This window comes from Palaemon carinicauda, chromosome 9, assembly GCF_036898095.1.
Source record: "Palaemon carinicauda isolate YSFRI2023 chromosome 9, ASM3689809v2, whole genome shotgun sequence".
Classification (NCBI taxonomy): Eukaryota; Metazoa; Arthropoda; class Malacostraca; order Decapoda; family Palaemonidae; genus Palaemon; species Palaemon carinicauda.
Genome location: NC_090733.1, coordinates 129,113,073 through 129,125,726, shown reverse-complemented (window position 1 = coordinate 129,125,726; position 12,654 = coordinate 129,113,073). Strand labels below are relative to the sequence as shown.

Here is a 12,654-nt window from a genome sequence, read left to right as displayed (position 1 = left end):
GCTCTATACCCATCAAATCCTTGTTAGCTCCTCAGTTTAACCAATTGTTGTACATTAATTCCTCACCATATTGCACCTTTAGTAAATTGCAGATTTATAGAGGTTTAAATCTATATCATAGTCTCCTCTTTCTATTGAAAGTTTCTGAGTGGATGTTTTATATTTTTTCAGATTTTACTTATGCTATATCAAAATCACCGGTAACTGTTATTGGATCTAAAATACAGGAGTTGGTTCAGAAATAAGAATACAATGTTGTACAGTTTGTTGGGAAGAAAAAAATGCTTAATGTGCCGTTGTGATGCATTGAATCACGTATCTATAAGAAAAACAAAACTCAGGAAGTGAGGACAGTAGCTTAGTTGTCCCAGATGATTGTGTACAACGTGCACTATTGACTGGTAGAGGAGACGCGACCAATCAGAACATACGGATCAGTATCTCATGATGTCCTGTTTGCTTCAATGCATACATATATAACATCACTCTGGATCTTTATCCGTGTTATTCTGTGTTTTTTTAAGTAATTGGCTAAAATTGTTAATAGCTTTTAAGCCTTGTGTCACTTGGTAAAAGCAAAACGGGTGGTTAGATTAGGTTAACTAATTTCAGTTAGGCCATTGTAAGGATGGGTTTTACGTATCTTCAGTGGTGATTGAGTTTTAAATTTTTTCATAAACATATATGCAAGGGTGTGTCTTCAGTAAAAGGGGGTTTTAGTTTAAAAATGGTTTAAGAAGGTATTATTATTATTATTATTATTATTATTATTATTATTATTATTATTATTAATAATAATTGCTGAGCTACAACCCTAGTTGGAAAAGCAGAATGCCATAAGCCCAGGGGCTCTAACAGGGAAAATAGCCCAGTGAGAAAAGAAAGCAAGGACAAATAAAATATTAAAATAGATATCTCCTATATAAACTATAAAAACTTTAACAATACAAGAGGAAGAGAAATAAAATAGAATAGTGTGCCCAAGAGTACCCTCAAGCAAGAGAACTCTAACCCAAGACAGTGAAAAACCATGGTACAGAGGCTATGGCACTACCCAAGACTAGAAAACAATGGTTTGATTTTGGAGTGTCTTTTCCTAGAAGAGCTGCTTACTAGAGCTAAAGAGTCCCTTCTACCCTTACCAAGAGGAAAGTGGCCACTGAACAATTACTGTGCAGTAGTCAACCTCTTGGGTGAAGAAATGTTTGATAATCTCAGTGTTGTCAGGTGTTTGAGGACAGAGGAGAATATGTAAAGAATAGGCCAGACTATTCGGTGTGTGTGTGTGTATAGGCAAAGGAAAAGATGAACCATAACCAGATAGAAGGATCCAATGTAATACTGTCTGGCCAGTAAAAGGACCCCATAACTCCCTAGCGGTAGTATCTCTGGGTGGCTGGTGCCCTGGCCAACCTACTACCTATGGGTTTATAAGAATGTTGTGACAATTCATAAAAGCTTAAGTGTATCAAGAGGATAAAATATGAACCTAACACTCTTGAACGTAACACCTGCGATAGCCAAGTTGTTACTGTGCTATACTTACAGAACGCAGGTGGGCTTAGTGTAACGTGTCGAAGTGGTGGTCTTGTTATTACTGATAATTTCATCCAAATTTTTTTTCATAATTTATATAGTATGCAAATATGGGAACGGTATTTACTATTATCATTTACCAACATATTTTATATTTTTGCCTTGGCTCCTGCTTAATCTTCTACTGTGCCTACTGCTTTTGATACTGTTGTAATTATGGAGTATTTTGATGATTCATTTATATAATTTTCATGTGATAAATGTGTTTATTTACTATTGATAATTTCTGAAATAGTTCACTTCATAAAATCTGCTCCTGCTGTCTCTGTGTCCTCACTAGCTAGAGTCTGGTGTCATTACAAATCTTCAATTATGGATTTTTTAAGATTAATTTCTATAATATAATGGTGTAGATATGTAAACAGTACCAACTAGTATCTATTACTAAGATATTTTTCTGCTCAATTGCTAAGATATTTATCTGCTTTGAGGTGCCTGCCTTTTCGTACAATATAGTGCCCTTACCAACTAGATCCTGTTGTATCTACTGTACTAAATATTGGTGTTTTTATTTACCAGTGAGATGCTGAAATGTTAAACTACACTGATGAATCCAGCCATGACAGGCATAGGAGGCGGCTGCCGATACCCTCGGGTTACATAGCAGCCCAGTCTGACCCATGGCACGGCACATCAAGGACAACTCCCCATTCAAGAGTCTAGACCTCTTCCCATCTTGAAACTAATCAAGTCTAACCACTTAGAGATGCTTCTCAAATGCCTTGCTGTCTCTTATCCTTACTCTGGCCATGGTCAGTGTGTGAGTATCACCAGGTCTTACTACTGTATTACTTTATTAAAACCTTGCACTTTCTAGAGCACACGTTGCCTTCTCATGTTGAGCATGAAGGTTGTTTGTTCCTACACAAACACAAACCTGCGTAATTAATAAAAGTATGATTTTAGCTAAGCTGATAAGACTGTTTGAACTTCATTGAGGTGGAGGTAGTTAAACTGCTGGGTGGTGGTGAAGCCCCTCCTGTCTGTCAGGCCACTGAGCCCTTATTTTGTTTTCAGCTGCATTATAGTAGAGAAACTTCTGCCACCCTCAACTGATCGTTTCGTTTTCCTTTAGATAATTGTGTTTTGGGGATTGTCATTGGATTTGCCTTGTTTCCTGATAACTCTATCTGTGACAGTTGTCTGGGGGAAACTGCTGATATCCACATTCTTGCTCATGTTAGGCTTCATCCTTAATTTCTATTTATTCCCTTGCTTGTGTGCCCGAGTGACAGCGAAGACAACATATTCCTAATTAGGTTGGCAATCTATAGACATTGATGTGCACATGCACGACTCCTACCATTTCTCTCCCTGTAGGAGAGACTTTGCCACTTTAGGAGTTTCCTCGACTCCCTTCGCTGAAGACAAAGATGATGACAACTCGATGAAGAGGACTTTGCATGCATTCACTAGTCCCTTTCTGAGAGAGTACCTTTTTCTTCTAGTAGGCACAGACTCGGTTCACTTGATCCATAGTGCCGATACCCTAGAGCAAGAACCCTATGAGAGTGCCAGATCAGCACTCACACAGTGTATTCTTCATGAGATCCTACAAAGGAAGACTTCCGAGGACTAGGAGTCACTACTTGTAACTTGGAATGTTTCTTTCCCCTCGGGAGAGACTGTGTGGTACAGAAAGTGTTCTTTCCTCTTCCTGGACGATCTCTACTTGCTTCCTTGGAAGGGAAGGAAGCATTTCGTGCCACTATTGCACACTGTATCATACCTAATGAAGTAATGTACTTTCAACCAAGCGCTGCTACTTCACCCAAAAGAATGAGACGTCTGATTAGAGTAGCCGATGGTCTCTGGTGATCTTTCCCTGAGTATGCAAAGAAGCTATGTTCCAGAAGTGGTACAAGTGGTGCGTACCAAGAACGTAGCCCGCTCTGAGCAGTGCAAGATACAGTTGTTTACATGCTTGTTACCAGCACAGAGCTCTTGACACCCTATCAGAGAAGAGGGCACCACACACAGTTTTATAACTGAGTTTGCTGTACAGTTTATGGTCTTATATAACTCAATAGTACTCTATTCACTGAAGGTACATTCACAATTATACAAGTGTGAGAGCACCTTGTCTGGAAAGATAATAGCACAGAGTTACATACTGTAATGGCCGTCTATACTTCAATTTAACATACTGTACTTCATTTCTGATATCCAACTTAGTTTTATTTCGCATTACATCAATCTCTAAATCATAAAATAATTAAGTACTGACTGTACTTCCATTGGAGGTTTATTTTTGTAGTTGTGTTTTTTTTTATAAAATGATATACTTGTTCATGTTCAGGGATTCCTTTACATCACCTTACATTATAGAAACCAATTAACATTGTAGGGCATGGTACTACTGTAATCCCAAGTACAGCACAACACGCTCCGTTATATAATACATACATACATACATATACCAAGGCACTTCCCCCAATTTTGGGGGGTAGCCGACATCAACAATGAAACAAAACAAAAAAGGGGACCTCTACTCTCTACGTTCCTCCAGCCTAACAAGGCACTCAACCGAGTTCAGCTGGTACTGTTAGGGTGCCACAGCCCACCCTCCCACATTATCCACCACAGATGAAGCTTCATAATGCTGAATCCCCTACTGCTGCTACCTCCGCGGTCATCTAAGGCATCGGAGGCAGCAGCAGGGCCCACCGGAACTGCGTCACAATCGCTCGCCATTCATTCCTATTTCTAGCACTCTCTCTTGCCTCTCTCACATCTATCCTCCTATCACCCAGAGCTTTCTTCACTCCATCCATCCACCCAAACCTTGGCCTTCCTCTTGTACTTCTCCCATCAACTCTTGCATTCATCACCTTCTTTAGCAGACAGCCATTTTCCATTCTCTCAACATGGCCAAACCACCTCAACACATTCATATCCACTCTAGCTGCTAACTCATTTCTTACACCCGTTCTCACTCTCACCACTTCGTTCCTAACCCTATCTACTCGAGATACACCAGCCATACTCCTTAGACACTTCATCTCAAACACATTCAATTTCTGTCTCTACGTCACTTTCATTCCCCACAACTCCGATCCATACATCACAGTTGGTACAATCACTTTCTCATATAGAACTCTTTTTACATTCATGCCCAACCCTCTATTTTTTACTACTCCCTTAACTTCCCCCAACACTTTGCAACCTTCATTCACTCTCTGACGTACATCTGCTTCCACTCCACCATTTGCTGCAACAACAGACCCCAAGTACTTAAACTGATCCACTTCCTCAAGTAACTCTCCATTCAACATGACATTCAACCTTGCACCACCTTCCCTTCTCGTACATGTCATAACCTTACTCTTACCCACATTAACTCTCAACTTCCTTTTCTCACACACACTTCCAAATTCTGTCACTAATCGGCCAAGCTTCTCTTCTGTGTCTGTAAACAGTACAGTATCATCCGCAAACAACAACTGATTTACCTCCCATTAATGGTCATTCTCGTCTGCCAGTTTTAATCCTCGTCCAAGCACTCGAGCATTCACTTCTCTCACCACTCCATCAACATACAAGTTAAACAACCACGGTGACATCACACATCCCTGTCTCAGCCCCACTCTCACCGGAAACCAATCACTCACTTCATTTCCTATCCTAACACATGCTTTACTACCTTTGTAGAAACTTTTCACTGCTTGCAACAACCTTCCACCAACCCCATGCAACCTCATCACATTCCACATTGCTTCCCTATCAACTCTAGTCATGAATTATTCTATTATGCTAGATAATTTTCAACCACTTTTGTAATAACTATGATGGGTTGTTTTCTTTACTTGCTCTTATGTGATTGAATAAATACCCGTTATTATTGCCTCGTAGAATACTAGGCCTTTCCTAACAATAAAATTTTGCAAGTAGCAAATCAATGACTGTATGGAATGATTTTATTGACTCGTAGATTTCAACTAATGCCTTTATTTGTAGTGTTGTCTAATTCTACTTAATTTACAATCATTGTATTTTTTTTATGTGATTTGTATGTGTAGTAAGTTTTTACTACCTTTATATATGCATTCTTAAGTACCATTCTTCTCTTCTGCAATGGATCTTAAATTTTGTTTTTAGATGAATACATATTAGCATGTAAATTCTTATGATTAACAAATGGTTATACTAGTATTCAGTGATCGACAATTTTTTTCTTTTCTTACTGAAAAAGTTCCATTAAGGATTTCCCTAAATCTAGCCTGTGTATTTTATCAAAACTTTTATTTATTAGAGGAATTTTCAGCATCTTATATTTTTCAAGTATTTTGTTTGATGTCAGATTAGCATTCAAAATAAAGAAGTGTATATCCTGGAAGGGAATACTTCTCAAAATTATCTAAGAAATCCAGTTTTCAGTACAATCCTCTCTTGATCCTTTAAACCCTTTTGGCTGATGTTTGACAGTAAACAGAGTAATGAAAAACTTGAACTTCCTCATTCCTGTTTTCCTGAGGCTAAACTAACCAGTTTAGCTTTTTGATCTCGTGAAATTAAAGCTCTGTTGATGGACCTTAATGCTTATGGAGGTGTAGACCCAAATGGTATTTTTCCTTTATTTTTTATAAAGACAGCAGATTTCTTAACTCCAAAGTTATGTTATATTGCGCAAGTTAGCAAGAGGAGGAGCTTTTAGCACTTGTTGGAGAAGTTGGAGAATTGGTAATGTTGTTACTCATCTATGTAAATGTGTTTGTGGTAGCCCAAGTCCCACTGATTAACGCCCAATTTCCATAACTCAAATATCCTCTTAAGTTTTTGAACGTCTGCTGGCAAAACGTCTTAGTAGGTTTGCTGAAGGTAATCATCTATTCCCTAGTTTGCAATTTGATTTTCGTAAAGGCCTTGGAGCATGTGATACCCTTCTTACAATCTCCAATGCTGTACAGAAATCCCTTGATTGTGGTCAGGAAGTTCATATGATTGGCCTTGATTTTAGTGCTGCCTTTGACTGTTAATCATGAGGCCCTTGTTTTCAAACTCAAACAGTTGGGAGTGGGTGGGTCGTTTTTCAGCATTATTATTGATTTTTTAAGTAATAGATCTCGAGTTGTTGTTGATGGGCACCATAGTGAGTATAGGAATGTGATGTCCGGTGTTCCACAGGGTAGTGTTCTTGGCCCATTACTTTTCATACTTTATACACATGACATGTGGTTTGGCCTAGAAAACAAGCTTGTTGCATATGCAGAGGATGCTACTCTTTGCATCAATTCCATCCCCTGAATGTAGATCTGGGGTTGGTGAATCCCTTAATAGAGATTTAGCTAAAATTAGTGAATGGTGCAAATTATGGGGTATGAAGTTGAATCCTAACAAAACTCAAAGTATGATTGTAAGTAGGTCAAGCACGGTGGCTCCTCTACATCCGGATCTCGGTATTGATAATGTTTCTTTAAATTTGTATGACTCTTTTAAAATTTTAGGTGTGATTCTCGACAGCAAATTTACTTTTGAGAAACACATTAGGTCTGTGTCTTCAATTGCACAGAAAATTGGCTTATTGAGAAAGTCTTTTAAGATTTTCGGTGATCTATTAATTCTGAAGAAGGGTTTAAATTCTTTCATTCTACCTTGTTTTGAGTATTGTTCTCCTGTCTGGTCTTCAGCTGCTGATTCTCATCTTAATTTGTTGGAAAGGTTAAATTTCTTATTCCTGATCTAGATATTAATCTTTGGCACCGTCGTTTTTTTAGTTCATTATGCATGTTGCTTAAGATTTTTCATAACTCTGACCATCCTTTACATTCAGGTCTCCCTGGACAATTCTATCCTGTTCGTAATACTAGGCAGGCAGTTAATTCTAATAGCCAGGCCTTCTCCATCATGAGGCTCAATACTACACAGTATTCTAGAAGTTTTATTCCAGCTGTTACCAAGTTGTGGAATGATCTTCCTAATCGGGTAGTTGAATCAGTAGAACTTCAAAAGTTCAAAGTTGGAGCAAATGTTTTTATGTTAACCAGGCTAACATGAGCCTTTTTATAGTTTATATATGACATATCTGTTCCACGGTCAAGTAGCCCTCATGGCCCCCAGCTGGCCGAAGAGCAATTGGTTTCCTCTCCTAGTGGAGCTGGGTCTCCAGTTTCGACGGCTTCCCAACCCGTTGCTGTCTCAAACAGTACAAACTCGCAGAGTGTCAGCTTCCTCAGGAATTCTGAGTGCACTAACTTTATGGACTTCATGAAATTTGCTGCTCAGAAGGATGCTGCTATCGATTCTATTAACACTTTGTTCCTGGACTCGGATAAGAGGGATTCTACCCTTCGGCAGTATGATTCTGCTGTTAGGAAGTTGGCCAAGTTTCTGAGGGATTCGGATGTTAGAACGATGACTCCCAATCTAGCAGTTACCTTTTTTCAAACATTATTTGAAAGGGGTTTAGCTGCATGGACCATTACCACGATTAAGTCCGCCTTGAAGAGAATTTTTCAATCCGGGTTCAATATTGACCTTTCGGATTCGTACTTTGCATCCATTCCCAAAGCTTGTGCTAGATTGAAACCAGCAACTCTACCTGCTGCAGTTTCTTAGTTCCTCAATGATGTCCTTAAGCTGGCTTTTGATGCTGATAATGATTCATGCTCTTACATAACAATCCTTTGGAAAACTATTTTTGTTGAGTTTGGCTTCTGGTGCTAGAATACCTGAGCTGTCAGCCTTATCCAGAGATCCAGGTCACATTGAATTTTTCCGTCTGGGGAGGTCTTACTCTCGCCGGATAGACGGTTCTTGGCTAAAAATTAAGATCCCCAGTCTAGATGGACCCCTTGGAAAATTGTTCCACTTCCTCAGGATCCTTCCCTGTGTCCTGTCTACACTCTCAAAGGTTATTTGCGTAGAACTACTACTACATCTTCAGGTCCTTTGTTTATTCGGGAACGTGGCGGAACTTTCCCTAAAGGGAATTCGGCAACAAATGCTTTATTTTATTAAACAAGCCAATCCTCTCTCGGTTCCTCATGCCCATGATGTCCGAGCTGTGGCAACCTCAGTTAATTATTTCCATAACATGAATTTTGAAGATTTGAAAAGGTACACCGGATGGAAATCTACATTCTTTACGCATCACTTTTTAAAATCCTTGGAGGCCCTTAAATTTGCGACAGTGGCGGCTGGGAGTATAATTCCTCCGGATAGAGACGAACCATTGTAAATAGGTCCTTTTTTCTTTCCCCCTTATATTTTTTTATCGTCTCCTTATAAGGAGCGTATTTAGCCTGCCTTGCCTACTCCCCCTACCGTTCTTGTTTTATTTTTGATGTGCATCCTTACCTCAGTTTACATTGTTTGCTTGGAATTTGTATTTTTATTTGTTGTAATGGCATTTTCATTTTGAGAGAGTACCCAGTTTTTCTGTCTGTTTTGTATATCTTATGTTTTATATTTGTAAATATTTTTATATTATTAAACTTTTTGCATTATATGTTTTTAGTTTCAGTCCCTTGTGTTTAACTTCCTAAGCTTGTACCATTTTTCTGTTATGATTTCACGAAGCGACACAGGTCGAGCCCAGAAAAGGCATTTTGACGAAGAAAAAATCTATTTCTGGGCGAGGAACCTGTGTCACCCAGTGAACCCACCCTTTCCCTTCTTCCCTTGCCCTGGTTGGTCCAAGCTTCGGGTGCTGGGAGGAATGAGGATAGGGGGTGGGGAGAAGTAGGGGTAGAGAGGGGGGATGTTGATGAAGGAGAGGTCTAATTGGTGAGGGATCTATGGTTGTGGTTCAAGCACGCCCCAGCTTTCTATACAGACTCTCAAAAGAATGAGCGAGCTAGGTTTATTCCTGGCATTCCATGCATCTCTTTTTTTTTTTTTTTTTTTTTTTTTTTTTTTTCTCTGGTATATTCAGCAATAACTATGCCTTAGAAATGGTGCTAGACATTTCACTGGGCGACACAGGTTCCTCGCCCAGAAATAGATTTTTCCTTTGTCAAAATCCCTTATATAGGACATATCTGTTTTGACGTTTTTACTGTTTTTAGAAATGATTTATTGTTAACTTGTTCTCATCATTTATTTATTTCCTTTTTTCCTTTCCTCACTGGGCTATTTTTTCCCTGTTGGAGCCCTTGGGCTTATAGCATCTTGCTTTTCCAACAAGGGTTGTAGCTTGGCTAGTAATAATAATAATAATAATTTGTCATTTTCTTCCCACGCTGTTTGTTTTCTTGAACTTGATATTCCTTTGATACCCACCTTTCATTCAAAAAAAGTATTAATAACATGCATAGAAGTATAGTTGTTCAGTCTTTCAAAGACACTGTTCATATTGTATAAAACACTTGAATATCACGAGAACTTTTACATTATAAATCTGGTCATTAATGTGTTCATTAACTTTTTGATATTATTTTCTTTTCTCTTTCAGGTAGACTTGCTCCTCTGTTATTGAACTGAAGGATCCATATTATTCCCCAGTCACATAGAATGTTTGTAATTCTGTATAGGAAGAAAATATGAGCTGGAACTTCTTCGCCAACTTGTTAGCCGTATCAGTCTGCATTTTGGACTAAATCTTCACTTCCTGGAAGAGTCAGTAATAGAAAAGGCCATTACAGATTGGATGGGAGAAAGGACTTTGGCATTTTCAAATTTCCAGAATAATATGTTTGTTGAAAAGACCATTTTTGTGTAAACACGGATACTCTTCTGTATTTTGTTTAGCACTGTTGTAAGTAACTGGTCTTGAGATTTATATGTTCAAACAGTTTACCTCTTTCTTATACCTCATTGATAAAGCACTGGTCTTGAAATTTAGATTTTCAAATAGTTTAGCTCATGCTTTGCATAACTGTTTTACCTCATGAAAAGGTTTTTGAATTATGTTGCTAAGAAAATCGTTGGTTGTAGTATCAGTTCATATGCCCCTAATGGTTGGAAGGCTTTCCACAACTTTCTAACCTTACTTCCTTTGTCTTGTTCAAGTTAGTCTTCCCACATTTTAGAACAGATCCTTTACCTCAGGCATAAGAGATTATAGAGATTAGAGTTGGTAGTATGGTCATTTGGATAAAGATTAGATAAATCTGTAAAATCTACATTTAGTAACTCATCTGTCCAAACATGATTAAACCTTTGAAAATGAGGTTGGAGGAGCTCCACTCCAAAAGGGTGTAATTGTTCCCTGTGCTAATACACAGTATTGATAAAGTTCTTATATTCCTTAGGAATATAAGGAATATATTTTATATGTAATTTTATATAATAGTTCAATAGGCAAATTTATTTCCTTTGATTACTCCTCAAAACTCTACAGTACTTTATCAAACAGTGTCAATCATGGTCTATGAGTTATTGGTTTGCCATTTTAAAATATCATTACACAACCAATCATTCTAGTACTTTGACACAGTAAATTAAAAATGGTAAACACCAAGATAAACATTGTAAATATTTCATTGAAATGCTCTTGTTGGTTACTACATATATTAGTGAAACAGTCGTCTTGACCATACCATTTCCCAAAAACACATGGATCGCTAGGCAAGTTCTCTGTGTGTGGTCTGAATACAACATTAATTAGATTGTGAAACAAGTCTGTCAAAGGAATCAGACAGTATCTGAAGTACAGTATATAAGCCATCAAAGGGTTACTAGATAGAATCCTTAGATTGCATAGTTTTTTTGCAAGGTCAACTACAGTCATTACATTATAGGGAGGTTTATGATGTACGTACTGCAGATAGGTCATAAATGTTGATATGGAGTTTACAAAGCACAAAGGATGAGGTACATGAACAATTTTGACAGATTTTGTCTGATCCTAACTTCAAACGAGATCGCTATGTCTCCTAAATATGTTGTCACATATGTCATATTATTTGCTTCTCTCTCCCCTCTTAGATATTTTCTTTTTCATTGACTTGTTCTGTTTTATAACATCTTGCTTCTTGAATCAATTCACAAAGCTTTTTATAACTTTCATGAAACTTACAAGATATTCTGTGATTGATTACATAAGAATAACACAACATACTGACAATAGCTCTTTCCAAAGCTGTAGAGAAGACAAAGCTGTAGAGAAGACAACGCCAGATTTAGGAATTAATATCTTTCTCTTTTTCATGAGCATTTCTTAAATAAGGCATTTGAAACATTTGACCATTTTACATTGCAAGGAAGCTAATAGATTACCTTTACAATTTGCTAATGTTTTAGTAACAGATGATCTTCAGTTTGTTTACGGCCTTTCTCTCTCTCTCTCTCTCTCTCTCTCTCTCTCTCTCTCTCTCTCTCTCTCTCTCTCTCTCTCTCTCTCTCTCTCACACTTATGTTGTTCCTCTGGATAACATTTGGGCTTTGCTTAGTTTTACTTATTAATTTCTTTACACTGGGAAAATTTGGTGTTTTCTGATCTAGAGAATTTTGATGAAATATTTGTCAGAAAATAGTACGTCTGTCTTTATTAGAGTAATTTGAAGTTTATTGGTACTGATATTTTATTCTTCCTTATGATAATACAAACATTTGACTTCTTTTACTGTATTTCGATAACAAAATTCATCCATAGAAAGCCTCCCCTTTGCTGGTTATTACTACCTCGCCAGAAGGACTGTCCTTTTGACAATACATTACAATTTTCTCATTGCCCATCTTAAACCCTGTTGATATCTATAAATTACTTATCCGGTAACCTAAACCTTCATACTGATAAAGTAAAATATACAATACAAAATGTGCGTAAGGTTTGATTGCAAACTATTCAACTTGTAAAATTTTAAGCATAAATATAATTGCAAAAGAAGCCACAAGATTCCATTTTAATTATTTACTTATTTACATGATTTTGTTCACTACGTACCCAATATCCAACAAGAAGATTGCACAAGATAGCATACTCATGACAACTAACACAAGCACATACTGCAAACTCCATTATAAATTACTTTGGCCTACATGCAGTACTTGAACTCAATTGCATAACTTATCCTGCAGTTTGAACACTTCACACTATTCCTTTATCACCCTTACTTGTACAGTCATTTTTTGTTGCATAAGGCCCTTTTCAGAATTCTCAATTTTTGTGGCCTTTTT

General features: G+C 37.6%; 1 long non-coding RNA gene across 4 annotated transcripts in view; it reads left to right on the top strand.

Annotated features, from left to right (window-relative positions):
- Positions 1-11,549, top strand: part of LOC137647142 (uncharacterized) — a 32,956-nt gene extending 21,407 nt beyond the window's left edge. For all 4 annotated transcript variants that reach the window (XR_011045533.1, XR_011045535.1, XR_011045532.1 and 1 more), the window contains 2 exons: positions 2,116-2,356; positions 9,989-11,549. This is a non-coding gene — a long non-coding RNA (uncharacterized lncRNA). The remainder of the gene's footprint in view (positions 1-2,115; positions 2,357-9,988) is intronic.
- Positions 11,550-12,654: the final 1,105 nt, after the last annotated feature.